The following is a 14,249-nucleotide window of genomic DNA, read 5'->3' as shown; positions in this document are numbered from 1 at the left end:
TTGCACTTCGATTATATTAATTGGATTACATTCAGCTCTTCAGCTGTAGTCCCACAAAGGATCTCTCTAAGGATAGGAGCACCCAGGTGTGGAAGTGAAGGAATAGAATCAGCTGAAGCAGAAACATTGTTACCTCAGATCATGACTGACACAGCTGGCTCTAGTGAAACATTTCACTGCAGTTTGTATGTTTGCACTACCCTGTAAATTCCATTAGATTGTAGATTGTGGATGATGCAAATGTTACATCGTCACCTCACTGTCTGGGCTGTATCTTCGGGTAAAGTCTCACAGTAGGTGAAATTTTGCTGGAAAATATGTTCCCCTTTGCTGGGAAAACCAAAGGCCTTTTGAGGCATGTGGATAGTTGTATGCTGGTGACACAATTCATATCTGGGATATGATTCAGGAAGAGGAAGAAACTAATTCCGGGAGTCTCCTCTGCTGGAGATGAGGTAAGTCAAGAAGAGTTTTCCAGAGCTCATCACTGTTTGGTACTTCCCAAGATTGTCAAGGAAGAATGCCACTAAGAATTGATCTGTACTATATTTTTAGGAACTGAGCTGGGATTTTCAACTTGTTTTATGTGCTAGCAGCCCTCTGAACTCCTGCAGTAGCAATGGTGTAGCAATATTAGCCTTTAAGACCACATTCAGAGTACAGCTTAGTCTTCCTCTGCTTTATTCCTTTCTATTTCTCTTTATAAACCTCAGCCTGGTACAGAACAGAGGACTTTAGCCTTGATCTGGTAAAGCATGCTAGTGAGAACTGTGTTTAGGAAAGCTAGAACCAGTCAGGATCATGAAAGGAGAAAGCCCAGAGTGGCTTTTTGTCATTGATACTGTTTGCTTGCTCTGATAGCCTGGGAAATACTGCCTTCAGTATAAACTGTGTAAACAAAATCAAGCTATTGATACCTACTGGGCTTATTACTCCTACGCAAGTCCAACGTTTTCTCTTGATCTGACACCCTCCATTCTTGTTTTGAAAGCCACTTCTTAATCTCTGTGAGCAACCTTTCTAATGTCTGACCTTGCAGGTCAGCCTACTGTGTGATGCAGCATTAACTGATTTGAAACTGACATAAATAAACTGTTAATTGTTTAAAATTTGTCTCTGTCATATCAGCAATACATACAGTGTTGCTGGTTTTGGTTTTGTTTTTTCTCAATGAATTGAAGTTACTCTGGATGTTCTATGCTGCATACAATTTTAAAGTTTGTACATTAGACTATAGAAAGTATTTACAATTTCTGTTCTAAAAGTGAAGTCAGAGTTATTGGATTGCAGTTTTTCAGATCCTCCCTTGTTTTTTATGTAAATACAGTTATTACCATACAATTTATAATATTTGCTTCTTTCTCTCTGCTTTTTAACATAATTTATTTATTCTAAGTAGAAGAAAGGATATTGAAAATACAGTGAGACTAACGACAATGAAATCCCTACAGTGAAATTGTGCCCTGACTGAAAAACCAGGAATTTTACTCTGACCTCTGTGTGCCTGTGGTTTAACCTGGAGCACTTCTCTTACAAAGCTTTCAGTTCAAGTGTGAGGGGTAGTGTCTGAAGCTGTGAATCCTCTGTGACCAGCTAGAATGCTTCATGTTACTCTGCTCTTTGCTCCCAGGATTAGTTCTAATCCTTACAGAGCTGTAGCTTGAATGCTGCAGACTGTGGGGTAGCTGTAATTCAGGGGAGTATTTCTTGCAGGATGATAATGTGGCTGATAATTTTCCAGAAATATTTCAAGTGTATTTGGCAAAGTTATTGTCCGGTTATTTAGACTGTTTTATTTTATTTTATTTTATTTTATTTAGAAAGTTTTAAAATGCAAGAAAATATCAAGTGAGGCAACACAACTATTTGAGATGGGGAAAACTGATTAGGAATACTTTCAATAAGATGTCTGGAAGTTTTCAAGGTAGTGTCTAAATATAAGCCACTTACAAATGTGGCAAATTGTTACCAATATGTTTAAGTTATCTATATCCACCAGGTAGATATATACCAGATCATTGGAAATATTTTTCACAGAATCACTAGGTTGGAAGAGACCTTCAAGATCACCAAGTCCAGCCCATGCCATAACACCTCAACTAAACCATGGCACCGAGTGCCACATCCAGTCATTTTTTTAAACATCCAGGGATGGTGACTCCACCACCTCCCTGGGCAGGCCATTGCAGTACTTTATCACTCTTTCCATAAAAAACTTTCTTCCTAATATCCTATATTTCCTTGATGCAGCTTGAGATTGTGTCCCTGTATTTCATCATGATATAGAATGAGAACATGGTTTCTACATCAACTTGGAATTATTCTCTCTTAAATTTGTTTATTGTGATCTGAATAATCACCAGCGGAACAAGGTGTAAATGTTGTTATTTTGACCTAACCTTTTTGCTTGAACTGCTCCTGGGACAAATTATGTGCAGTTTCTTTCCATGTGGATGAGGAGAGTATGAGATAGATTGCACCACTGCCGCTTCATTGGCATTAGCAGTGTTACTGCTTCTTTCTTTAGCCAAGGTCCAAATTAAGTGTTTATTTTAAAATATATGAGATATTCATGTTACTGTAGTCATGTCTGTGATGCTGTTTGGATATGCAAGGGGTATCTGTCCTACAGTACAGAGTAAAACACAGATATCCTGATAGTTATTGATTCTACCTGCTGTGCCTGATACTTGATTGGGCTCCCAATAGCAATCATACACTTATATGCCTGAACCTGAAATCCTTATATCCAAAACCAGAAAAGTCATATGTGCATGAGTAGATCCAAACCTACATAATTTTGCTCCTTTTGGACAGAGATCTAGGGGAGATCCCTTCCTAACTTTAAAATCTGTTTTACTGTATTTCATTTTGCTAGTCAGCCTAGCATTTTGTTAAGCAATTGTCTTGGCTTACCTTGAGGAAGCAGCTGAGCCCTACACATCTCACTTTTCCCACAGTAGGATGGGGCAGAGAATTGGAAGGGTGAAAGTGAGAAAAATGGTAGGTTTGGGTAAAGGCAGTCGTAGAGGTAAAGCAAAAGCTGTGCAAATGAAAATAGTTTAGAGGGTATTCTCTACTTCCCATGGTTTAGCCATGCCCAGGAATACTGGGCTCCATCTTGCATAACAGTGACTTGGGATGCTTGCCCCAGCTTTTAGTGTCCCCCCATACCTTCTTCTTCATCTCCCAGCTGTATATGCTGAATATAACACTAAATGGCATGGAATATCTGTTTGGTCAGTCGGGGTCAAATGCACTGTCTGCATTCTGTATTTTTGTATTATTGCATATAAATGTGCCATGGTTCAAAATGCTTGACAAACATCATCAGACAAATTCTCGTAACACTAATAATGCGGAATAAAAGTATTATGTCTGCACTTTCTGTAGCATTTTTCAGGACATTTATTGAAACCTTGTGTATATATATATATATGTTGGAAAATGTTAATAATTTTTCCAGACAGTTTTTCAATCACACTGTCACAGTCCCATAGTTCTTTCTGAGACTCCAATCTATGCCACTCCTGCATTCTAGATGTGATCATTCTGTTTAAATATCCCATTTGGCAAATGCCCACCATCCCCAGTGATTTCTACGGATCTATTGCATGCCATAGAGGTTACTATGGTGTAGTGGTAAAGTTGTTATCATGGTGTAAAATCATGTTATGGATACAAAAGTTCTTGCTTCGGGAGGCTTCCTCATATATAGCAGTTCGTGTATAAGTGAGGTGTTTGGTAAAGTGATCTTTGTGTCAAAAGGAAGCCACAATACACCATGTTTGATGCCAATACATTTTTACCATTCTAGCTTTGGGAAACTTCAGCACTCCTTTGACAAAAGTATGCCCTCATTGTCAAGTGAGATTTTACTTATATGCTTTTACTAGTCTATCGTAGGTATATATGTGAGGAAACTGGTGTCATTTAATCTGCCTGAACCTTGCTACAAGCGACAGACCCAGACATCATGATCATGATTTATATCTTTGGAAGAACAGTGTCAGACCACAGTGTCACACATTCTCCTCTTAATGAGCTGTAAAATCCTGTGTACACTAGCACATAAGCCACACTGTCTGTGAGGGTTACACAGGATAAAAAGAAATGGAGATCAAATAACTGACATCAGAGTGCTTAAGAGATGCTAAAGGAACCTGGAGATGGAAAGAGACCCAAGCAACCATAAAGAAAGGAGAAAATTGCCTCCCTCTGTTTAAAGATGTTGCTTCCTCTGACAGAGGAAGCTTGTATATTCTACCCCATCTTTCCTTTCTCCTGAAAGGATAAAGAAGAAAGAACTAATTGCTTTGGGACAAGGTGAAAATTAATGTACCTCATGTAAATAACTATTTCTTCACTCTCTTCTGTGTTAAAAGAATCCTGAGTTCTGTAAATGACATTTAGGTCTGCTATAGGTCTGCTGTCCAGAGAAGATTGGAAGAGCAGACCAGTAGCTGAAAACTAAGTCTGAAGAACCCATTTCCTATGTGTTCTGTGTCTCACATGATCATGATAACATAAGAGGAAGCTGTATGTCTTGAAATGTGATTTTTCTGTGTTCCCTTTGTTTCTCTGACATATACCCCAGCAGTCACTGAATCCATCTGTTACAACTTTCTCTAGGAAATTTTCATGCTAATTGTTCTTTCTATATTTCCCCCCACGTCCACTTACGCTAAAGGAAAAATGCGTTCTAAAGGAAAAATGTGTCAACAATTTATGCTATATCTTTGCACATTTTAGAAATAAATTAAGCTATTAAATATTTTTTTTCTTTTTACAAGGAAATTTTTTTTAAAAAAAGATTTACTAACATAAGTAACTGCAAGGATTTACAAGGGTGTAAGTGCAATATTCCTGGGACAATAGATAAATTTAAGGCAGGTGAATAACAGTATTTTTTTTTTTTTAATGTTCAGGAGAGGATAAAAGGCCTGGCTTTGTAATAGATTCCCTCAGCTGGTTAGTACATGGTGCTGATTATGCCAAGGCTGGGGTTTCCATCCCCATACAGGCCATTCACTTAAGAGTTGGATTTAATGATCTTTGTGGGTCTCTTCCAACTCAGAATATTCTGTGACTTGAAATTAAATCTCTTCTAGTCCATTTAAATCAGCGTGGGCATCAAAATCATCAGCACATTTCCTCAGCTGTCCAACACTTGCTGGTGTTTGTGTTACCATATCTGGGTTTTTTACACACTCATAATGAGGTCTTCAGATCCATGATAAGCTGGCTGTTCTGTGTGCAGTCTTGGAAGCAAACCAGACCTGTCAAAGCCGATGGAAAATAAATGTAATGGCCAGCTGGCTTAGAAAGCTGCAGTTAGATCATCAAGAATAAAAACTCCCCTCAGAGGTCTTCTCTCCTCCTGAAGTGGCCTTTGGTGTTCCAGCAACAGATCATGCTATCCTTATCTGAGCTGCAAGACTTTAAACTTACAGGTTTTTAAGCATTTCATAATTGAGCAAAAGGACTATACTTGTTTTATTTTTCTGTCTGAAGTGTGTCAGAACATCAGCAGAGATTTTTTTTTGTGGTTTAACACTCTCTTTCTAGACAAGGGAAATCTTGGTTTTGGTGTGAGGAAATAGTGAAAAGATATCCCACGTGCCTTCTGCCCAGAAAATATGTGATGACAAGAGTCAGTTTTCTGAATTGTTTCATGCCAGTATATTACTCTGAAAAAAAATCTTCTCTGTAATGTGAAAAAGTATTTATTAACTCTTTTGCCTCCTTAATAGTTAGACAGCAAAGACAAAATAAATTTGTTGGTAGGGTAGGTTTTGGTGGGTGGACTGGAATTTAAACTAGGTCTGATGGTTCTGACATCAGAGGTTTTATCTCCTCAATTTTTTTTCAGGAACTGCACTAATTACCAATTTTTATCTATCAGCCTTACATCAGTAGAATCTGGTCTCAAATTTTGTGTGGCTTGCCTACATGCAATTGCCAGAGGGGACACTGTTGCAAAATGCAGAGGAACTTCTGTTCATGAACTTTAGTTTGAACATGGAGAATCTCTGTAGGAATATTGAAAATCAGAAGAGGTCAATTATTTCCACTCAGCCATCTTGTACTTTCACTACAGTGTTAAGTAAAACAAAAATCTCTAAGGAGAAGTGATAGACAAGAATATTCCTGGAAAACAATGAGCCTAAGCAGAATTTGGGATTAACAGTTATAGAGAAAAAAAAAAATAAAGGAATTGGTCCATACTAAACACAGGTTCTGCAACCTTAACAGGAGTTTGTATGGCAGGCAGTGGGAGGCTCTGTAAGACCTTCCAGGGTAAGCAGTCAGAGATACTGCTGTCTGTTTTCAGGTTTATCACACAGAAGTCATGTGGTACTTGTGATCTCATACTGTAAATTTTCCCATTTTCACCTATAGAGAGCTCAGTGTGGCTTGCAAAGGCTGTGTATATAGTACTATACTGTATTACTGTCATGTCAGCATTCCACAGAATCACATTTTCCAATAAATGTGTAAGCTTGGGGATGTGGGAGTGTTCTAGTGGTAGGGGTTTTATATTGTTTCTGGAATAAACAGGGTTACAAGTGATGGAAAAAAAAATCAAGAAGTTTAGAAGGTTACAGAACATAGGTTTTTTAAGGTTTATACTTTATATAGCTAATAAAAACATGACCACACTCTTGCTTTTGAGGTGGTTTTGGGTAAAAAAAATATGGTGATGTTTAATATCAGGTGCCTGGAGAACAAGATTATCAAGGACCAGCACTACACACCAGGAAAAAAAAAAAAAAAAAAAAAAAAAGAAAGAATAGTGGTTATGAAGTTAAGCTGATCTACTATAAATACATCAGAATATATTTTCATTTTTTTCATTCATAAAGCATACAAAAATGCTAGTTTCATGTTAATGGAAAACATTTAGTGAGAAATAAAACAACCCTTCAATAAACACAGTTCAAAAGCATTTTTCCTCTTTGATGTAATACAGTTTTTCCATTTCTAACTGCTGGTTTTTGTGTTTGATAATAAATATGCCTGTCTTTTTAAAGAGTGATGAGAGAACTCTAAAAATCAGTATTCGACACAAACTATGCAAAAGATGGTGAAAGAAATCTAAGCAATAAATCTTATTTCTGTGTTAGGATTTCATTTTACCCCTCCAACTCTATTTTAGTAACAGAAATGGGTTCGAAAGAAAATCGATCTTTAATAATTTTCCATCTGCATTGTACAGGATAATCTATTTGTTTGAAGAGCAGCAATAGTTCTTACTAATAATGGGGGGGTTAGTACTTCTTTCATGTAAAATAATAGTTGTGTCAGTCCAAATAGGAACTGCTTAATGACTCATTTGTCATTTCAGTCTTTCAGCGCAGCTACAGAAGATGCTTTTATATCCTTATTTTGCTGCTTCCTTCTTTTTTTCTTTTCCTCTTTTATTATACCTATTGTTCACTGCTGAAATGAGCAGGGCTGCTCAGCTGATGCCGTTTTTCAGAGGCTCTCCCTGCAAGGGAGGGAGGTTAAGCTGCATGTAGGTCTCCATGGCGACCTTGGTCTTGGCCTGCTGCCTGCAGTCTGGCCTGCTCACAAAACGCCTTGCCATGATGAATTATTTAGCTCTGCTGAATCAAAAAAAAAAATACAGCAACAGCTCTAGTGAGTAACTGAGGAGAGCAGTAAGGTGACATCAGCTGCTTCTGCCAATGTGCTCAAGCATTCTCACCAGTGAGCAGAGACATTAGCTTGCTCTTTCCTTTCTTTAAGCTCTTTATGGTATTTATCATTGTCCATGTTGGATTCCTGCAGTTTGTCAATGTATATGAACAGAAAATAAGAGAATCATAATTCAGTGACTTGATAGTCTGTTTTTCCTTTGATGTTCTTTTAATTCAAACAATTTTTTCTTCCATTTTTAGCAATCCACATTCTTAGAAGTTATGGCAAGTGTTTGAGAATGTCGTGCACCAAATTATTAAGCCCAGAAATAATAATGTCCAAGATTTCTGCATTTATGTGTATTTAGATGATTGTTAATGGGTATTTGGCAGTTGTCAATACTTTCTGACAACTGACTTTTATTCTGTATATGCATTATATGATGTTAGTGCACTTGGTTACATGTATTTAACCCTAAATACCTATTTGCATTTTTGGCTTTTGAGGCCAACCTGCAGGTAGGGAGTGCAAGCAGAATAAACAGGAGTTTTGTGTTTTTTCTAGTAGTATTATCTGCTGTAGGTATGACGAAAACTTGGATTGTGGGGGAAAAGCTATTGTATCAAGTGTACACTGCTTGGTTTGGCACCACAGACTTTGCAGACAGATTTTACCAGTTAGCCTGATTTTTACAAGTTTAGTCTATAAAAGATTTTTCCTGTGCAAGTACTTCAGAGTAGAGTACTATTACATGAATGTGCATGACTCAAAAGCCCTCTTCTTCAGAAGAACTCTTTCTAAGGAAGGGAGATGACATCATACTAATGCTGACTAAAGATCTTGTTCATGTCGATAGTATTAAATATTTAAAATAGTTTTTACTCTGGACCTGGTATATTTTTGCATGTTTTTGGGCAATAGAATAGCTCATCTTATGTCGCATCCTGTACAAAAGCACTAAGTAAGGAGTACAAAAGAGCTGTTCAGTGGGTTCAGTGGGGAGCATGTCTTTGGCAGGGGGCTGAAATTCAGGTATATTTTTTTGCTTGGCTGACCAACTCCTTTCAGCTTTGACAGCACAAAATGTAATTGACCTTCTGCATGAAATCTGAACCAGCAAAAAGAATGTTTCCTGCTTGGCATATTGCTTAATTTGTTCATGAGTAACTTGGCAAAATGCTACCAGTACTACTGTCTACCATCAGTGGCTCACAAAGAAGCCTAACGTTCACTCCAGTCGTCTTTGCAGCTTCATCCTCAACCAGAAGAATCATCTTAACAGCTCTGTCAGCTTGTAAATCCAAGGCAGGACAGGATGAGGGGGCCAAGCTTACTCTGTTCCCTTGCACTCTGCTTTTGTTTCAACCAGAAGTTACATGAATTAAACTTAGCTAGCTAAGATTAGTAGAAATTAAAAGCTGCATGTTGACTATTAAGTTCTTATTTTGAAAGCAAATAAGTTAGTCTGATAATCTCATTTTGCCTTGGGACTCACATTTCTTGGAAATGAAACATGCAATAATTTGCTAAAGGGAAAATTGTAACTCCTCTACATTTCAAGAATTCCCATGTCAGTGTCTCCTGAGTGTAGCTAACATCTTTGCATCTGCCAGCTGCAAATAAAGATGAATTAGTAAACACAGAACTCATTTACAGTCAAGACAATACAAGAATGTGAAGACCTTACAAAGTCACTGTAAAGATACATGACATAATTCAAAGGCAGACAGCTAATGATAAAAAAAAAAGAAAAATAAATCATCTGTTTTATCAGAGAAAAATACCACAGTACTGAGGCACTTCAGTGAAGAAGTATTGGTGGCTTCAGCAGAAAAAATACACAGATTTCTGACTATACCAAATTATAAAGTCCACATTTTCTGTGAATAATCAACAAGTACTCTTCTCTTTTTTCATTAAGGCTTACTTTATCACCTTTATTTTTCTTCATTTATAGGAATATTCATTATTCTTGGGGGAACTGATTCTGAATATTTGAGTGGTTCTCTACCTAAGGCTATTAAGCACTTAATTATGGCTTTTTAAAAAAAATATTTTTGACAGGTGGAATGTCTGAATGTTGTTATTACCTGGATTATATTTACTCCCAAATAATCAAAGATGTAAGCTTATACTTAGTTTCACTTTAAAAATCTTACAAAAAAAATTACTTAAAGAGTCTTTGTAGAAATCATCAAAAACAATTGTCTGTGCAATAAATAAATTCCTTGAAATACTATTGCAACAGTAGAGGTAAAAATCCTTTTTAAAATCTCATTAGGCTGCTCTCATTCACATTAGTTGGATAATATATAAAAGACGATACTGAGAGATGGGAATTGGTTATTTTTGCTTTTAAAAGCATGTGAGTAATATATTTTATTTTCAGATATGCATATGTTTAGACTTTGTTTGAGAGTATTAGTTTATCAGTCCTGGTCATTTGCTTTAGTCATCCAAGGCCTGCCAAGGCCTTCACCTGCTTTGAGTACTAATTGACAGTTACAATGATTTATGAGATAGGTCCTATTTTGTCACTTTTGAGAAAACCTGGTGGTAACCTGGTGGACATGTAAAAATTAATTATACCAGCAATGTAGTGTGTGGGTTTGGCTACAATGTTTCAGCATTGCTTTTAGTACAACTGACTTTTAATCCCCTTTTGCCATTTTGCCCTGTTGAAATACCTTAATTTCCCACCACATCTAGTGAAGAAAGAATTTTAATCTCTGTATTTCTGCTTGTTTTATAAAGGTTTGAAAGTCACAGTCAGAATTCTTGAATCGCTGTCTTAGGTTTATTGCTGAATACTCTGTTTAAAAGTGAGGTGTCGAACTTCTAATCATGCTTAAAAATTTATCAAAGCATTACTTAAACTGATTTGCCAGTGGTCTATGTGTATGATCTGGTATTAATTTAGGATATTTGCCATGTTTTTTCTTATGTTGTGTTTTTTTACTTAAAAAAGAAGAGTCTGGAGCAAGGATTAATGATATTTTAAAAAAAATACTGTAATGCTTACACATCTTTACTTTGCATTTACTGAAGAGTTCCATTAAGATAATCTGACTTCAACTAAGCCGTAAGAAATACATTTTGTATCATCTCTTTGCAAAAAAGAGAAATATAATATTTTTTAAGAATACAATAATCATGGCAGGTAAAATTCTCCAAACCAATTAAAACTCTGATGTCCAGTTTAGTGTATTATTTGAAATATTTTCCTGACATGTTTTCTGAATCAGAGAATTTTTTGTCAGTTTCAACTTTATATAGCTTTTGTCAGAAAAAAATGTTGTTCAGGTGCACTGCTACTCTACCTGTCATTTTCATCCTAGGTAAAAGGGAAGAGAGTTTTGCCCCAAGTTGTTCCACATAATTCATTCCCATGTCCTTAAATTTATGGAGAAACTGAAAGAAAATATCCTAATTAACATTTAATGCAGTGTATGATCTCATAGCTTCACTGAAGAAGATGACTCTAATCCATAATTTAAGAGTGTGAAATGCACTTTTCTTTACTTTATGCAATTAAAGCCAACATTGTTAAAGAAATACTTTTCATATTAGCTGGCCAGCCTTTCAAAAGTACAGCATAATTTAGATATGCAAGGAGAAGTTTCCACTATGTAAATGCTGACTCAAAAAATGACACTAATTCATTTTGGTTGGTGCAATGGGTTGAATATCCTTTAGTGCCTGCTTACCTTAATCAGCTTTTGGTATTTTCTATCTGTTGAACACTGGTATGAATATAACAGAAAAAGAAGCATGCAAAGATTCTCATGACACATCTGAGCTTCTCAAAATACTGCGGAGGGGAATGGCTCTCAGGGAGAAGATGTTACCTGGCATGGGCTGGGTGATTGGTACAGCTATAAAAGAAGTTGCAAGTAGAGAAGCAAAATTGGGTGTATTCCCTGCACTGCTGCACAGTTCCCCCACACCCCAGTCCTCTACAGCTGCCTACCTTCCTGTGTGTGTTGCTCCAGAAATTGCTGCTGCTCTGGATATACTTTTGTCATGACAATGGGCATGAACATTGCCCTGAAATTAGTCTACCTTATTCAGTGTGCTGTTGTTAAAATTAGAAAGGATCAACTTCAGACTAATTTGAAAAGCATAAGCTTCAAAAAACCAGTTAAGCAAGTTAGATTTAAGTAAATTATTAGTAAAAAAATACTTAAGGGGTATTTGTAGTTACAGAATAGTTTGAATTGGAAGTGGCCTTAAAGATCATTGAGTTCCAGCCCTGCTGCCATGGTCAGGGACACCTTCCACTGGTCCAAGTTGCTCAAAGCCCCATCCAAATTGGCCTTGTGCACTTCCAGGGATGGGGCATTCCGCAGTTTCTCTGGGCAGTGTCGTAGTTTGAAAACACATTGACAATGTTGAGACTAATGGGGCTCCAGAGAGGCGATTGGTGCTGAGGGCTTGATTTTCCTTGTTTCAAATAGCTGGGTTGAATCTGACTTTTTGTTCATGAGGCACTTCTTATGCCTTCTGGTAGATGGTTGTCTGACACTAGTCAGAGGTAAAAGCTAGGCAGGGTCAAGTTCTTGAATTGACAACCAAATCCACAAAGTTGCAAAACTAACAGACTAGGTACAGCTTGATTCTGTTATTAGCTATTTTTCTTGGTGTCAGTTTTATTTGTTTCTTTTTGCCAGAAATTTCTGAGGCTTTCCTGTTTTGAGAACTTACTTTTTAGTTCATGGCACCCCACATCAGCCACTCTTGTAAGGCAATGTCTGTAAAATTTCCTTTATAAGGAGTTCTTCAAAAGAAACCAAAAGGATTTTAAATCAATAATTGAAAATGTAAATTACCTTTAGGTTTTATTAGACTAGAACTAAATTACTTAGCTTCCTAAGAAAAATTAAAGAGCTTTGAAAAGGCAATACAAATAAGTATAAATGCAAAACCAGGCTATTGCCACAAAGAATTGCAGCAGATACTTTCAGAAAAATACTCATGGCCTCTGTGTGAAGTATTTTTTAAAATATTTTTGTCTTTGCATGATTTTAAAATTGTTTTCATTCCCTTACACATGCAGACAGTTTTGTGAATTAATCTGAAAAGATCCTACTTCCTTTCAAGGAAGACTGAAAGACTTTTCATTGGGGAGTCACTTCTAAATGTTCCTTCAAAATGCACTCAAACAGAAATATTTCTCTGAATAATGCATAGTAGGAGTATTGCATACCTTTTTTCAATATGATGATCAGTAATTTTTTTCTCAAAAGAAAGGCTTAAGAGCATGATCCTGGTACATGCAAAAAAAAACATTCAGTCACTGGTGTGTTCCTGATTGTGCTGCTCTGCCTGTAAGTGTGCCTATGTGGGTTCGTGGGGTGGTGATTTTGTACATGGATGAGAGCTTTTTCAGGGGTCTGTCTTATGAATCCAGAGTCCTTATTCATCCCCTTGGTGACAGGCCAAGTGTTCAAGGAAATGCCTCAAGTTCTTTCTTTCATTCATTGTGGAGTTTAGCTGGTGAGGTTTCATATGTAGGTTGGATGTATGAAAGCCCTTCTGATGTGATGTGATAAGTGACTGTGAGAATTGGGCACTTTTACTTCTGAAATAGGTTGTATGGATTTTGTAAGTTTTGCTTGGTGTGCAGCTCTAAATGAAAGCAAACTTTTAGTTTCCATAGAAATAAGTACAGCATGTGTTTAAAAGCTTTGAATCATGGCTCTCTTTAATACTATCAAAAGAGATATAACAGCAATGTAAATCTGCCTGCTGAATTTGCAAGCTACTTGCCACTTTATTGCTATTTAACATTTTTCAGTTTCTGGAAATATTTGTATATGCATTGTTTCTCTAATTTTTGAAAATAATTATTGCATCAGCAACTGTATTGTAGATTAAAGCTGAACATCATTCAATTTACTGTTCATGTTCACAAATCAAAGTAAGGAAATAGTTTAATATGTGGCTTTCATTTCTGGTGGTTGCATGTGACATATAAGCATTTCTGTCTGTCTTAAGCAACAACAGTGCAAAGCAATTCAGAAGCTGAAAGGCTGTCTAAGGAAAAGGCTTTGACTGAACATCATACTGGCTGTTATTTGGGTTGGTGGCTGGGTATGAAAAAGTAACAGAATGAAGAAAAACAAAGACGGGTGTGAAAGTTTTGGCACAACTTGATCAACAGAGGGTTTCCGGGTCTGTTTGTCATCCTGCTAATGCATAGCCTAATGCATGTTGAATCTTGTAAGAAGTGTCTGGCAAGCAGTTTGTGATAAACTGGAGCCTGTCATTCACAAACTGAATCCAAAGAGAAGAGGGCTATTTAAAAAGCAGACAGTAAGTCAGTGGGGTCAGCATTTCTTTTGTAGTAACTATCTCTATATGGAAATTGATATTTTTCCATTCCTTTAGGATATAAAAAGTTTTCCAGGGGCCTCTTGTTTTGCTGAATAATATTGCTAAGCCAGTATTGCACAGAAAAAAGCACAGATTAAATGAGAAAGGCAAGCTTACAACAGTTAATACAATGCAATTTTCCCTTTTCAAGCATTCACTGCCATTTTTCTAGTTTCAACCTGCTTACATGCCAAAATTCTCTAAAGTTGAACACAGAAGTGTCTTCACAG

At 36.7% G+C, this 14,249-nt stretch overlaps 1 protein-coding gene across 4 annotated transcripts in view; it reads left to right on the top strand.

Moving 5' to 3' along the window:
* MMP16 (matrix metallopeptidase 16) overlaps positions 1–14,249 on the top strand; it is a 172,131-nt gene that overhangs the window by 16,074 nt on the left and 141,808 nt on the right. The window contains exon 1 of one of the 4 annotated variants that reach the window (XM_064390946.1): positions 185–455. The exons of the other annotated variants lie outside the window; for them this stretch is intronic. The gene's annotated coding sequence lies outside the window, so the exon portion shown is untranslated. Of the gene's footprint in view, positions 1–184; positions 456–14,249 lie in introns of those variants that run through there. 4 annotated transcript variants of the gene reach the window in all.

Source organism: Passer domesticus, chromosome 1, assembly GCF_036417665.1.
Source record: "Passer domesticus isolate bPasDom1 chromosome 1, bPasDom1.hap1, whole genome shotgun sequence".
NCBI classification, from domain to species: domain Eukaryota; kingdom Metazoa; phylum Chordata; class Aves; order Passeriformes; family Passeridae; genus Passer; species Passer domesticus.
The sequence above is the reverse complement of the archived record's forward strand: the minus strand, read 5'-3'. Positions and strand labels throughout refer to the sequence as shown.